This window comes from Petaurus breviceps, unplaced genomic scaffold, assembly GCF_028583685.1.
Source record: "Petaurus breviceps papuanus isolate PSGF00001 unplaced genomic scaffold, PetGlider_PUasm1.0 91041, whole genome shotgun sequence".
NCBI lineage: Eukaryota > Metazoa > Chordata > Mammalia > Diprotodontia > Petauridae > Petaurus > Petaurus breviceps.
The window spans coordinates 29,143,334-29,159,511 of NW_027187400.1; the positions used below are offsets into that span (position 1 = coordinate 29,143,334).

Genomic DNA, 16,178 nt, shown 5'->3' on the forward strand with positions numbered 1-16,178 from the left:
TCCTCCCCGTCCCCTCCCCCCTCGTCTCGAGCCCCCCCATGCCCCACTCCCTCCCGATACCGACTCCCGGGACGAGCCTCCTCCTACCATGAAGCCCACCCCCCAAACACCGCCCGTCCCCCAGCTGAGCCTCCTTCGCCCATCTTCCCCCCCAGCCGCCCCCAGCCCCTTTCTCTTCTTCCTCACTTCACCGGGTCAGCTGCCGGCCCTCCCGCACTGGGCTCCATTCACTCATCCCTCCCAGTGATGCTTGCCTCCCAAATACCCCTCCGTGACAGCCCCGAAGTCTCATCCCCCACAGCGGTTCTCGCCCCCCTTCCCCCCGACCTCACTCCTTATTCCCCCATCTCCATCCTTTCATACTTTCCATTCCTAACCTCCAACCTCACCCAAATTCCTTCTTCCTCCCCCCCTCCATTCTCCCCTTCTCATCTCATTCCCCATAAACCCCCTCCCCACAGTTGAGGCCCATCCTTGTATTTCCCCTCCATTCTTAACGTCGTCCCCCAAATACCGACCCCAGACTCTGTTTTGATACTTCTACCCCCCACCCCTTGCTCAATGATACCTATCTCCCTGCCCCCCATACCTTCTCCCTGGGGCTCATCTTTATTCTTTTATTTGTCCCCAAAAAGCTTTCCCCCTGGGACTGTACCCCAAACTCTTCCTGTTCCTGTTACACTCTCACTCTGGGTAAGACCAACCAAAAGGCCAACCCCCTCTGGGACTTATCTCCACACCTAATCCCTCAACTTCTCCCTCTCCTCCCCACCCACAAAAGTAAAAAAAATTAAAAACAACCAAAGAAAACAAGCAGCTTCCATTCTTTGGCCCACATCCCTTGTATGCAAATGGAACCTGAGTGAGCTTTTGTTTTTTTTTTTTTTACCTTCACCTTGTCTTAAATCTATTTACCTTACGCAGGTCCCCCTAAAATGCACCCTTCTCCTAACACATCCACTCCTTGTCCCTTTGTCCTCTGTACCATCAGTGGACGATTCCCACTTGAGGATCCCCCTTTCTTGTATCCCATCTCTACCCTAGTTATCCAACCCTATGGTCTGCCATCCTTCCCTGTTCCCACCTTCTAACAGCTTCAGCCTGGTAGAACTTTGATGTGGCATCCTGTTCATTGCTTTGGTCTCCCCACCCCGGCTTGAAGGGCCTGGGAGATACATTATCAGCTGGCAAGAGACAAGGAAGATCTGTTACCTTTTTTCCTCCTTAGACTTAGAGCCCTGGGCTTGCTGCTTTCTAATCATCTCTGTGATCTTCTCCTGACCTTATTCATATGTAAATTAGGAAGGTTTTAGTTGGAAGAGACCTTAGAAATAATGCAGTCCAATTCCCTCCTATCTGAGGAAACTGAGACCCAGAAAGGTAAAGTGATACTTTGCCTTTGATGCTTGATCCTTGTTATGACCCTAGGCAAGTCAGTTAACTTTCTTGGGCCTCAGTTTCCTCATGGGTAAAATGGATGGTTTGGTTTTACAGCCTCTGAAGTCAGTTTGAGCTGGATAACTTTGATAGGACCACACTGATGCCCAAGGTCACAGAGGCAGGAAGTGACCAGGTTTGGTTACTGTTCACCTTGGCTTCACTCTCCTTATTTTGTGGTAGGATCCATTGAGGACATTTTCTTGCCTGTTGAACCTACAGTTGTTTACAAATCAAAAGACCAAAGAATATCATTGTCCTGGCAGCATGTATATCATGCTTGCTGTGTGCCAGGCATTGTGCTAATTGTCTCATCTGATCCTCCTTATCAGGAGCCTGTGCTTTTGTGACACTCCCTAAAATGACATCTCTGGGTATTGCAGACCAGCTGCTTTCCCCTAGATCCTTTGTCTCCATTGATTTACATCTATTTCTGTTGCCTTTGAGAAATATACCTCCTCTCAGTGTGGTCCTGTTTCTCCTTGCCAAATATACCACTAGGAAATAGTGGTGAAGGACTTTGGCCTGGACTGGCAGAGACCCAGTTCAATTGGCATTTGTTTCCTTTCCTTTTGTAGTGGAGTGGAGCACTTCATGCTGGCCTCTAATTAATTTTGGTATGTAACCTGAGTCTGTTCTGTTTGACAGAACTCCGGACCATTTTCTGGGCTCTGTGGCTGCCCTAAATCTACTTCACAGCCCTTTTTCTTTGGTAGCTTCTAAAGTCTTAGTTGGAAACAGGGAAAAGACCATTTCTTTCCCAATAATTAGAGTGAAACTGCTACTTTAAGGGGGTACCTTTACAACCCATTAGAACTTTCAAAGGAGCAGAAATAGGTCCTTCCCTCCAAACAGCTCAGATGCCTAGGAGACAGACTGACTGACTGATGGACGGATGGACAGTCTGTTGTTGGGATAAATCAGGAAGAAGATTTTCATCTCAGGATCACTGAATCTTTGAAGACTTGAAGAGGAGGTACAATTAGAAACTTGAAAAAGAATGACTGGAGTGGGAGGAGAGGGTTTATTGCAGGGAAACTGCATCATCATTTATGGGAAGGGCCAGACACTGTCAACAAGCTAACCTCCAAAGATGGGGTCTTAAGCAAGGCCCACTCCTTCCCTAATGCCTCTCTTCTTAAAAACACAGTTAACTTTGGCATTTGATTTGCTTCCTGCAGTGCCTTTCGTAATGATCTTGGATTCTGATTTCCTGGATATGATTATGTGATTATAAATGCTTAGACTTTTTTTGGGTCTGGGACTGTGAATCTGAACGCCAGGAAATGACCACGAGGTGATTTTGATGGTGGTGGTCTAGACATGCTTTTTTCAACTTGATCTTGATGAAGTAATTTGTGATTTCTTGGGACCCCACTTGTAAAAGGCACAGATCAGTGCCTGGTGCATAGTAGGCACTATAGAAATGCTGGTGGCAGCAGTGCCAATGACAAGGATGACTAGGATGATGAGATTTGGCCCCAAAGAAGAAAAATAAAAATGTACCTTCCTTCCTTCCCACCCCTGCCCCCATCTCTTTGCAAAGACAGGGAAAAAAGAAAGAACTCGATTTGAATGGAAACAGTATGGGGTAACTGGGGAGGGGTAATTTTAGTTTCTAGTTTTGCTCAGAAACCACATTTAGGGTCCTAGTCCAGTAAGGCATTCTCTTCTCACTCCCCAGGTTGTTTGGTTGGTTTTCATTGATGTACACAGAATGAAGCATAGCTTCATTGTGTGCACCTGGGCCTTCCACAAGGGAAGTAGACTTGAATGGCACTCTGTCCACAGCAGTGTTAAGTAAATAAATAAATGTGAACTTGGAAGCAATAGTAGTCATCTCACTTGATAGTGGCTTGGCAGAGATAAGAGTTTACACATTGGCACTGGAGTTACTATATAAAGGGCAGTCTCACTGAAGTGAAGCTCAAGGACTTAAAATGTTTTTTTCTTTAAACATTTTTACCAGTAAAATATCTTCAGTCAGTCAATAAACCTGCTTTACAGGGCAGCTGGATGGCTCAGTGGATAGAACTGTGGGCAGAGAATCAGGAAGACCTGAGTTCAAATATGACCTCAGACATTTACTAAGCTGTGTGACCTTGGCCAAGTCACAACCTCTGTTTGCCCTAATCTACTGGAGAAGAAAATGGCAATGGCCCATGGGGTCATGGATAGCTAGACATGACTGAACAACAATGGGTGCCAGACACTTACATCAACTTCATTTCTCATCGCTGAAATCACAAATCCAGGCGCCCTGTTTTTATTTTCCAAAACATTCCCTTCCCTTTCCAACCTAGAGAGCCATTCCTTTATAACAGAATAAAAAAGAGGGAGAAAAAAAGTGGGTTAGCAAAACTCACCAACATATCAACCCTGTTTGATAGCATTTACTGTTTTCTGCACCTGAGCAAGGGTTCCTTTTCCCTGTAAGGGGAGTGAGAAGAGAATGCCTTACTGGACATACTTACTTCCTTTTCTTTGCAAAGAAAAGGGGAGGAGATGTACATTCTCATATCTTCTCTTGCGGGCCAAATGTAGCTGCCATCATCATCATGCTAACATTCATACAGCACCTACTGTGTGCCAGGCACTTCACAATTCTTGCAATTATTATCTCATTTGATCCTTGCCACAACCCTGGGAAGCAGGGATTAACTATTACTATCGCCATTTTAAAATGAGGAAACTGAAGCTGACAGATTAAGTGACTTGTCTAGGGTCATACAGCTAGTAAGTATCTGAGGCTGGATTTGACTTGACTCCAGAAAGGGACTAGCACTCTGTCCACTGTGCCACGTTGCCTCATACTTTCGTAGCATTCAGGTTTTTGTTGTTGGTCTTTCCGTTTCCATTTGTGTCAGGGGAATTGCTGCATCCAGGTGCTTTTGGTGCTGCTACACTGTGTGGAAGAGGCCAGGGGTCCTGCTTCGATGTGTAATAGAGACTTTGGAGAGTGAGTTCACGATTTAGCACAGGTTCTGGTCAGCTCAGGTGGCTAACACCAAAATCATCAGGAGTGTTGCTTCCTGGTTTTGCTTACTACATTTTGTATCAGTTCATGCTTCTCTGAATTCTTCACATTTGCAATTTTTTTTTTGGAGGGGGGAAGGCAGGGCATTTGGGGTTAAGTGACTTGCCCAAGGTCACATGGCTAGTAAGTGTTAAGTGTCTGAGGATAGATTTGAATTCAGGTCCTCCTGACTCCTGGGCCTGTACTCTATTCACCACCTCGCCACTCCCACATTTGCCATTTCTTATGACGCATCAGTGTTCGTTCATGTACTATGACTGCTTAGCCACTCCCCAATCCACAGGCATCTCCTTTGTGGTTCAAGCTCTGCTATCACAAAAAGGGCTGCCTTGAATATTTTGATGTATGTGGAACCTCCTTATACTCCCTATCTTGCTGTGGGATTTCTGGTTAGTCACTTTTCCTTTACCTAGCTCCCAGTCACTTTCTCGAGCAGTTCGACCCCTTTAGAGTCGCATCAACAATGCATTGATATACTTTTCTCTTCAGAAGGCCTTCAGCTTTGTCTCTGCACTCCATTTGTCCTCTTTGCCAGTTAGCTGGGTTCAAAGTTCTACGTAGCCTAGTACAGTGGAGGGGGCCCTGACACAGCAGGTAAAAGGCTCAGGTTCAGATCCCATTTCTGGCAATTACTAAATGGGGCAAATCATTCCCCTCCCTGGGTCTCAGTTTCTCATTTGTAAAATGATTGATTTGGCCTCAGTGGCCATTGAGGTCCCTTTTAGCATTAGGTTTCTGATCTTTGGATTTTGGAGTGGTTTTTCTGATGGTCGGTAATAGTTTGTAATTCTTCTTTTAAGAATGTTGGGTGTGGGGCGGTTAGGTGATGCAGTGAATAGAGCACTGGCCCTGGAGTCAGGAGGACCTGAGTTCAAATCTGGCCTCAGACACCTATCACTTTCTAGCCGTGTGACCTTGGGCAAGTCACTTAACCCCAATTGCTCTACCTTCCCCCCTCCAAAAAGTGCCCCCCCCAAAAGAATGGTGGTTCATTTCCTTTGACTACTTACTCAGTGGGAAAGAGCTTTTAGACTTAAATAATGATCAATTCCCTATACATCTTGACCCTCAGACCCGTATCCAGGGTATTAGATATGAAGATGCATATATTGAATGGCTGTCTTAGCTTTGATGTGCTTTGGGTTACCCAAGTAAACTCCAGTAGACTTGATACATTTTTATAATAACTCTTTCAAGTGGTATTTGCTTCCTCATACTGAAAGAGAAGCACGCTAAGGACAAATAACGTATAAAGAATATGAATTACATTGATAAGCTTTTTGCCTTTTTTATAACTAATTGATTCCTTTTTAGCTTTCAGCGTACACTTCCATAAGGTTTTGAGTGGTAAATGCTTTCCCCTCCCTTCTCTTCCCCCTCCCCAAAATGGCATGCAATCTGATATACACATACATTCATATTCAACATTTTCACATTAGTCATGGTGAAAAAAGAATTAGAATCGATGGCAGAAACCACAAGAAAGAAGAAACAAAACAAAAAAACCACCAACAAAAAGAGAGCAAATAGTATCCTTCAATCTGCATTCAGACTCCAGAGTTCTTTCTCTGGATGCGACAGCGTGAGCCTCTTGGAGTTGTCTTAGATCCTTGCATTGCTGAAAAGAGCTAAGCCTATCAAAGTTAGCCATTGCACAATGTGGCCGTTACTGTGTACATACATTGATAAACTTTTTAAAGAGCTGTCATAAAATGCAACTTTAGATAATTCAGCTCAGATAGAAGGCTTTTAAAAGGCAACAATTTAGGCAAATTGGCTTGAAAGGGCCAGGCTGTAACACACAGGCTGCTTCATTTCTTCCTGAGGAACTACACCAGGGCCTGTCTTAGGAATTCAAAGGGCTGCACTTGAGGACCTAGAGGGCCACATGCGGCCTCCAGGCCAAAGGTTCCCCACCCCTGAACTTGACTCTGGTTCCTTTTAAGTTTTACTAAGTAATTGACTTTTGACATATTTTGAACTGTATTGTTAATGTGTAAAAATTTTAACAATCCTGATGATGACAATTTGTAATTATTTAGCACTTTGCCATCTAAAATCTTACTTGATTCTCTTAATAACTTTGTCAGAGACAGGCTGGATATAGTGCATAGGGAGACAGCTTCTGTCAGGAATACCAGGGGTTAAGTGTCATTTTTGATACACACTGGCTGTGAGACCCTGAGCAATGCTTAACCTCCCAGTGGTCTCTAAGACCATCAGTTGCAAAGAAGGTGTGGACCTACATAGGGAGAAGGTGTGTTCTCATAGTTCTGGTACAAAGTAAAATATTATGGTTCAAGAGAAATCAAAGAAAGGGAGAGGGAAACAAGACTTTGCTATGTTCCCACAGGGACCTGGGAGAGCTAAATTCAGTAAACACCTACTTTAATTCAGTAAACACTTATTAAACACCTACTTTGTTCAGGGGAGAGACAGCCTGTCACAGTGGGGAGTGGGTCAGCCTGAGAGTCTAGGAGCCTTCAGATTCTGTCTCTGACTTGTTTGTACCAGCTTTGTGACTCTGGGCAAATCACTTGACCTTCTAGTGGGGCAGCCAGGTGCCTCAGTGGTAAAGTGCTGGGCCTGAAGGCAGAAAGATCTGAGTTCAAATGTGTGAGCTTGGGCAGATCATTTAACCTCTTCCTCAGTTTTCTCAACTGTAAAATGGGGCACTTAACATGGTGACTGGCACATAGCAAGCATCATATGAATGTTAGCTATTAGTAGTATCTCAGGCAACTCTCTTAAGATGATTAAGTTACAGGTGAGGTTTACCTATGTAAAGGAGGGAGTTTTCAACCTAGGAATTCCCTGTGTTGAATAAATCTCAGTTTTAGATAAAAAAAAACCCCCAACAATAATAAGAATGTGAAGGGGCAAATATTATCTCCTTGTTGCAGAAGAGGAAACTGAGGTTCAATGGTTAACAGATTTGTTTAAAGTTAACATAGCTAGTAAGTGGCAGCATGCATGCTCTGCATTTTGTTTTTTCTTCTTTTTTTAAAAAATATATTTATTTATTTTTAGTTTACAACATTCACTTCTACAAGCTTTTGAGTTCCAAATTTTCTCTGCCTTCATCCTCTCCCTCATCCCCAAGACAGTGTGCGATCTGATATAGTCTCTATGTATACATTCACATTAAATATATTTTCACATTAGTCATGTTGCAAAGAAGAATTATAACCAACGGAATGAACCACGAGAAATAAGAAACAAAACAAAACAAAAAGGAGAGAAAGCAAATAGTCTGCTTCGATCTGCATTCAGACCTTATGATTCTCTATATGTGGAGGGTAGCATTTTCCATTACGAGCCTCTTGGAGTTGTCTTAGAACCTTGCATTGCTGAGAAGAGCCAAGTCTATCAAAGTTAGTCATCCAACAATGTGACTGTAACTGTGTAAATGTTCTCCTGGTTCTGCTCCCCTCACTCAGCATCAGTTCATTTAAGTCTTTCCATGTTTTTCTGAAGTCCACCTGCTCATCATTTCTTAAAGCACAATAGTATTCTCTTACACTCATGTACCATAACTTGTTCAGCCATTCCCCAATTGATGGGCATCCCCTCAATTTCCAATTCTTTGCCACCACAAAAAGAGCTGCTATAAATATTTTTGTACATATGGGTTCTTCTCCAGTTTGTATGATCTCTTTGGGATACAGCCCAGAAGTGCTATTGCTGGGTCAAAGGGTATACACAATTTTATAGCCTTTTAGGCATAGTTCTGAATATTTGCATTTTATATATAACCAAGACCTTCCAGAATCTTCCTTTGCCACTACCCAAATAACTTGTCCAGTCCTAATGGTTTTCATGGAGTCATGAATGTTTTCTGGCCTTGACCCTCTCCCTAATTGTTAAAGAGCTTGGTGTTTGTGAGATAGGGACCTGAAGTGTGATATCTGCAAAATCTCCTCTTAGCAGTGCCTTTGCTCATCTGGCTACATCCCTGACTCATACCCTAAATTGTGCGTTGCTCCCATGAGAGTGGCTCCCTCAGTCTTCAGCCTTCCCTTGGGTCGGCTTCTTCCTTGGGCTCCTTGGCCTGGCCTGGCCCTTGATTCTCATGCCCTGAGATTGCAGTATTTTCTCTTGCTCATTTGTGAAAATAAGATTTACCTTTTCTGCTTTTTTTGTACTTCACACCATACAGTATTTCTTAGGTGTCTTCTCAAGGTCTGTCCATTGGGCCCATGACATGGCCCAGTTGCTGCACATTGAATTAGTAGAGTCGTGGGTTCAGATCTCTGCCTGTAAAATAAGGGTGCCTCCATAAATTGGCAAGGCACAGAAGAGAGAACATATGCCAAATGCTTTGTGAACCTGTAATGGACATCGAGACATAACGGGACAGCTAGACCAATTATAATTTGATAGGAGTGTTTGATAGGGGCTGCCTCTCAGACCGAAAGACAGCATCAAGCTTTCTGTTAGACATAATTTTATAGACAATGTGATTGCTGGCAACAGAATATGTTTCTAAGGGGTTAGCATTGTTTCCATTGAAGCGGAGCTTTCTCAGTATTATTTTAGTATTATTCTTATTGAAACAAAGCCTTAGTATTATTTCTACTGAAGCGAAACAGACCTGAATCCGTGGGAATCTGTGGCATGTTTTTAGCAACACAGGTGAAACATTTCTTTACTATTGGAGCCTATTAGGTGGTTTCCAAGGAACCCAGTAGGGGTCTCCTCTAGCAGGTTTAAGGGGGCTCTAGTGTATAATTTCTGGTGGGCACCTCACTCCCCCCTTTTTACTGGTTCATAGTTGTATCTCGGACTCATCTGAGTCCAGGGGCATAGGCAGTTAAGAGGGCAAACAGCTTAACAGCTTGAATCCTTTTTCTAACATAGGTAGTTAGGCAGTTAATAAGGCAGGGGGTCAATAGCAACCCCAATGACAACAAAGCAAATAGTCCTATAAAGGGAAGTTACAAGTGATGTGAGCCAGGGGAACCAGTTAAAAAAAAAAGATTGGTACCAAGACATAGATTATTGATGATGAGCCTCTCTGTCAGCCAAACATTGACATACAGTATAGCCAGAGATTCCCGAAGCACCCCGGAGTGGTTGACATAAAAACAGCAGGTTTCTCCCAGGGCCATACAAAGGCCACCTTGCTTGAGAAACAGGAGGTCTAAACCTCGGTGGTTTTGGAGAACCACTTCAGCCAGGGAATCTAGGGTGGTCTCCAAGTAGGAGATTTGGCTCTTCAAGTCTTGGATATCTGTGTAGATTTGGGAGGTGAGGGCTTCAAAATGACTATTTTCTTGTACTAGGGCCATGGTTCCCACTGCTGCTGAACCTGCTATGCCTAGACCAACTAAGACAGGGACTAAAATGGGGACTGTTCTTTTATAGCGGGCTTGTAGCCCAAAATGTTCACAAGCCCCTTCTCCTGAATAAATGTATATCTGTGGAAGGACATGAACTAAAATGCAGAATTCAGGGGAGTTACCAGCAAGGAGGCATTCCTGTACACAAGCAGTTAAGCCTAAGGTACAGGCAAACCAAGCATTTTTAGGGGCTAAGAAAACATTTGGTGAAAATTCCTGTTTGGGAAAAAAACTCAACCACCGAAGCACAAAGGTTTTTTTTTTTTTTATAAGGTGACTGCTGGAGGGCATAGCCCCTAGATTTAATACACCAGACTTGTCCCTGCACATCTCCTAATGTAAGCTTGGAGGAGCCAAGGTTACAGTGGGCAGGGAGATTGGTGCCGGTGAGTGTGGGCTTCCAATACTGAATTTCATGATCAGTCAAACCCTTTGACGAATTTAAAGCTAGCCCAACAAAATAAGGAGGGGCAGGGTTCAAGCAAAACCAGCAGTCAGAAGTTAGGCTGGGGTCCAAGGAATTTAGGAAAGAGGAAACAGTATCAAGAACATGAAAAGTATGAGTGGGCATGTAGCCTGGGGTTTGCCAAAGTAATTCCTGAACCTGCAGGAGTTATGGTAGAGTGTGGGTTAAGGGGCCCATGCGGAGTTTGATCAGCGTCCGGAGGTGGGAGTAAGATCCCTTGGCACCGGAGTGCACTGAACAGTGAACAAGGCTCCGGGATCCCTTCCTACAACATAAAATCTAATTTCCCAGGTCCTCCCCATTTTCCAAGTTTGTTTAGTCCAATTTAAAATCCTGATGACAACCAGGTTACATGATTTAGGGTATTACAATGAAATGAAATGTGGTGGTCATGGTTGCCACCGGAGACCCACTCAACAATGGTGACACAATCCCAATTGACAGAGTGATATTTCCTGGTCCCCCCACAATTGGGAGACCCATCCTCAGGGCAGACATATGACTGGGTTGACCAAAGGCTGCTTTTCTGCTCCACAAGTAGCACCATCGGTCCCCGCAAAATACATGCCTGTGTAGGGAAACATCATAAATCTGGGGCTAAGCAGGATACAGAGATCAAAGAAAAGGGTGGGCTGGCCATGAGTCACATTTTTGAAATTAGAGTCCCATCAATTGTCCTAGTAAGAGCCCAAGAATACAAGGTGGGAGTGTAGGGGTTAGGACCACCGAAAGGCAAGACCGCTAGAAGCAGGAACATCACAACAGGCTCTTGGTTTTCAGCTGTAAGTCACTGGTGGGTTCTGCCACTCACAGGTCTGGAGAGCTGGGAGGAGTCGTCACTTTAACAGCAGATGGGGTAGTCAGTATAACCTGGTATGGGCCAGTCCAACGGGCCTCAAGTGAGGAGTCTCGGGGTAGTTTGCGGGTGGGCACTCAATCTCCGATATTCACTGAGTGTGCAGGATCTTAGGGTGGCGAATGAGGAGTGGCCTGGTACACTGTCCGAACCGTGTTTTGGATGCCTCAAGGAGCCTGGAGGGACTTGAGAAGTAAATCATTAACAGTCACACATAACAGCATTCAACACCAGAAATACAATAGGAGGTGTGGTGCTGAACAGAATCTCAAAAGGAGAAGTGAATTTTACACATGTGTATTCAGTTACAAATATTAACACTTGCTTAGATGATAGAATAACTACAAATTCAGATTAAAACAGTAAGTTCTTTTCTGCTTTACAATTTGTTGCATCAGAGTCTCTTAGAATCACACTAGAGATTTAAAAAATTCCTTCTAAAGGTATTTTCCTTCAAAACAGTTTCAATGATCACTACACCTTTGTGAAAGAAGTTAATTGAAAACTTTTAAACCATCTTAAGCAGTTTGCATAAACTTTCTATACATATTCTTATTCTAGATGAAAAAAATATTTGATTTTCCAATAAGCTAACATAAAAAAAGCTCACATCTTTTACTGATCACTTGCTCTGAGCATAGAAACCTGTTACAGAAGGAAAAAGGCAGGGACATGTGACATTCCAAATATGCCAGGAGAAAACGTCCTTGGCTCTGTGTAAATTCAGGTACAGTTACAGATATTCCATCTCATGCAGCACCTGTTCCACCTCATAGCTAGACTCGGGAATAGGTGGGAAACATTCCTTTTCAAAGGAACCTCACGGGTAAACTGAGCCAGGAGAGAGCCCATCCCAGACAGAGACTAAGATTGTCCCTTCAGCCATTAACAAAAGTAGACTTCCACCTGTTGACAGCACAGGATCACATTCGTCTGAGTAGCTAGTTGCATTTCCTCTCAGACGCTGATTTAATGCAGACAACTATACCCAAATTCAGACGCAAAATAAAATTTAGTTATGGTCCCAAGTGCTTTTTACCTTAAACAACAAGCCTCACCAATCACAGCTTAGAGCCAGTTATAATTATTTCTATTATCATGGGGCTGTGATAAACAATAAAAATGTATCAGGTCTTATAATGTAAGGAATTCCTTTTACTATCCTTCTAAAATATAAAAGCCAATTTATAAAAATCCTTTTTGATCTTTGCAACTTCTTAGCAAGTTAGGTTCATTTAAAACTTCCTTTCTCAGGCTGAATGACCTTGCCTGGAAATAATTTCTAGAGGATTTAACAGTTTTACAACATAAGGAAAATTTATATGAGTTGTAAGCAGGAGAGACTGCTCTGAATGGGCAGAACTAGTCAAATTTTCATACAATAATCAATAAACAATTTTAGGTTTTAACATTAAAACATTAGCCCAAAATAGCTTAGTTAACAGTTTTACAAGTTTTTCTGAATAGCAGATATACATATTTAAGTAACACAATTTTCTCCTCACTCAGGTTTTACAATATACAGTGTAGAAATACAACAATAATATAAACTACAAGATGACATTACATTAATTGCCTTTTCAAATTACATATAAAAATGATTGATCTTACCAAGTGAAGAGGCTAGTTGACTTCTGACCTTATTTTCTCCTCTCTTTTTCTCATCTCCCCACTTTATAGATGAATTGAGGCTCAGGGTTAAATGATTTATTCTAGGTCACACAACCAGTCAGTGCAGGGTTCAGAACACACTGTTTCTCACTGACAAGCTTTTTTTTTTTTTTTAAGCTTCCAAGCATATTGCTTTTTGAGCAATGCACACCAATTACATAACAAATCTTTTCCAGGCGTTCCTCAGTTTTGCTCCCCAGATACAGGGGAGACACACTTTGATGCATTAAAAACCATCAAATAAGACCAATTAATTAGAAGAAAAAATTAACCAGGCTGGGGCAGCTAGATGGCACAGTGAATAGAGCACCAGCCCTGGAATCAGGACAACCTGAATTCAAATCCGGCCTCAGACATTTAACACAAAAACTGGCCATGTGACCCTGGGCAAGTCACCTAATCCCAATTGCCCTTCCAAAACAACAACAACAACAAAAATTTAACCAGGCTACAAAATTAGGCAATCTGATTTCTAATTGGAGGAAAGATTTGGAGCTTTCCAAGTTGGGAAGGGGAAAGTGAACAAATGCAATAGCCTAAAATCAGAAAATTTGGTGTTCCATTCCCTTCAAGTGTCTGTATTCAATCAAAGGAACATGGAAACAACAACTGATTAATCAGTAAAGGGCCAGTTAAGAACAGACTAATCTAATCCTCTCAATTCCCTCAGTTGGCTTGAGATGTATAATTGTCAGTAAAGTGCTTGGATCTTTGGATCAGACAGGGTTTCTGGTCAGTCTAATCTAGGTCCTTAGCAACCTTCTTTAATTCCTTGGCACTGGAACAAGCAAAGTGATTATTTGCAGCAAGGGAGATCTCTTAGATGGTATAGAGTGAACTCTATATTTCAGGGGGAAACTCTCCATTTTTCCAAACTCATCACACTCAAAGCACATTATCAGCTTATACTCTATCAAATAAACCTCTATGAATGCTTAGCTGTAGCAGACCTTGGTTATGGGGTGGTCGATTTGCCTGGAGCATTGAGGAGAGGGTTTGGGGAACTTGAAGTAGAAACTTCAGACTCTGCTTACTTAGAGAGGTGGACTTCAGGGTACCTGGGGATCTAAAACTTGCTGATGGGAGCTAGATCAAGTACCCTTTTACTAAACTATTTAGGCTGAATAGCTCAGATGTAACACACACTTTAGTAGCTCAGATGTATCCCAGGCTTAGTATATGGGATAATGATTAACTTGTATTTGTACCTTTGTTTCACAAGCTTCTTTTCCCTTGTCTAACTGTTCCCATGTCATTCAGAAAAAAAAATTCTATTCCAGGGATTTAACCTTTCAGGTAGGCAGATGACAAGCCTGTGTAGCTCTGATGTAGCTACTGTACCTTCCCCCATTTTTCTTTTTGGAGGAAGTTTACTCAAATTAACTTCACTGCAGCCCTAGCTCAGGTGTAGCCAGGACAACAGGGAGAAAAAAATCTTAATGGTTCAAACCTCTTACTGTCTCCTCAGCTCCGTCAGAGCTGGATGACAGCGGAGGGCTCCGGAGCCCAAGCTAAGAAGAACTGGGACCACAGGGAAGAGAATCTTAGCGGAATTCCCTGTTTAACCTTTTGCTCAAATAAACTTTTCTTAGGTTTTCATTCCTTTAACATTTCAGATCTACTCCAAGACTTTAAAAGAAACTAAACTGTTTCTCATACAACATACATAATACAGCTGTTTACCAGTAACAATCATGGTCTTAATTTTGAACTTTGAAATAAAAACAATTTTGAATAACCAAACTGGTGACCTTAAACTTCAGTTTTTGTAGTGCCAAATAGTAATCAGAATGCATTCAATTACATGGATCTATATTCCCAATGATGTTGCACAGTTCTCTTTCTGTGACCCAGGAAAGGGTTAAGTGTTAGTCCTACTTCAAAGTGCAGCTTGAAAACCTGCTTCTCTTTGATCATTGAAGTGACCCCTTTTCCCTTAGACAGATTTTTGGGGAGAAATTTACCATTCTCTCTCTGTCCATTTGTCTTTCTACTTCGATAACTTTGGCTGGAGTTCAAGGAGTAGAAGGAGAAGTGGTTTTCTGCCAGCAGCCTTTCTTTAAGATATTATCAATCTTTCTAGCTCAGGTACAGCATTCTTTTGGCTGCTTGGGTGCATTTGGCTTACAGAGTGGCAGATTTAAAATTTCTTTATACAGACAGACAGAATATACAAAAAAAAAAAAAAACTGCAGCAGGGCAAAAGGGAGAAGATTTCCTCTTTTCTACCTGCCAGTATCTCAGAGACAGGATATACACAAAAGAACACAACACAACAATGTGACATCTAGCAACAATCCACAAACTAATAGACAGTTTAAGACACAGTAACACTTTAACAACAAACACAAAATTCAGAAGAGAGGGAAAAGAGAAAGAAACAAAACAGAAACCGGGCACTCTGTCAGCATCCTGACCTTGGAGGCTTGTAGGGGCCATACCCAAGCATCCAGCTTACGCTCCTCCCTTTGCCTGGGGCCGAGAGAAAGAGTTCTCGGTGATCACCCCCTAGGCACTTTCACAGACTGTGTACTCACCAAACAGAACACTCTTGGATTGAATTGAAAGAATTTGGATAGGACTCAGGTTCTGGTCTGCTTAGGGAAGCAATGTGAGTCTGGGGCCGAGGAATTTCACTTGGTGGCCTCCCCTAGGTCAAACTGCTCTCCTGGCCCTCCAGGGATCCTGGTCCAGCTGTCAAAACAGAGCCAAAGGCTATCTCGGTGGAACCTCCATCTGTAATGGACAGTGAGATCAAACAGTTCAATTATAATTTGATAGGAGTATTTATTAACTGGCTGGGGCTGCCTCTCAGACCGAAAGACAGCATCGAGCTTTCTGTTAGACATAATTTTATAGACAATGTGATTGCTGGCAACAGAATATGTTTCTAAGGGGTTAGCATTGTTTCTACTGAAGCGGAGCTTTCTCAGTATTATTCTTATTGAAGCAAAACATTCTCAGTATTATTCTTATTGAAACAAAGCCTTAGTATTATTTCTACTGAAGCAAAACAGACCTGAATCCATGGGAATCTGTGGCATGTTTTTAGCAACACAGGTGAAACATTTCTTTACTATTGGAGCCTATTACCGTGTTTCCCCGATAATAAGACACTGTCTTATTATCTTTTTTGGACAGAAAAACACCAGAGGGCTTATTTTCAGGGGAGGGCTTATTTTAATGAACATTGACAGCAATTTTAATAAACAGGTAAATGTGAACAAAAAAATGTACCTTTATTCAATAAGCAAATCACTGGGGAAGAACAGGATGCTCACTGCTGCAGCTCTGATTGGATGCAGCTCTGATTGGATGCAGCTCGGAGCGCGGCGTGCGTTTCACCCGGGGGGGGGGGGGGGGGGGGGG

General features: G+C 42.6%; 1 protein-coding gene across 2 annotated transcripts in view; it reads left to right on the top strand.

Annotated features, from left to right (window-relative positions):
• ACOT7 (acyl-CoA thioesterase 7) overlaps positions 1 to 16,178 on the top strand; it is a 176,363-nt gene that overhangs the window by 504 nt on the left and 159,681 nt on the right. The window lies entirely within an intron of this gene.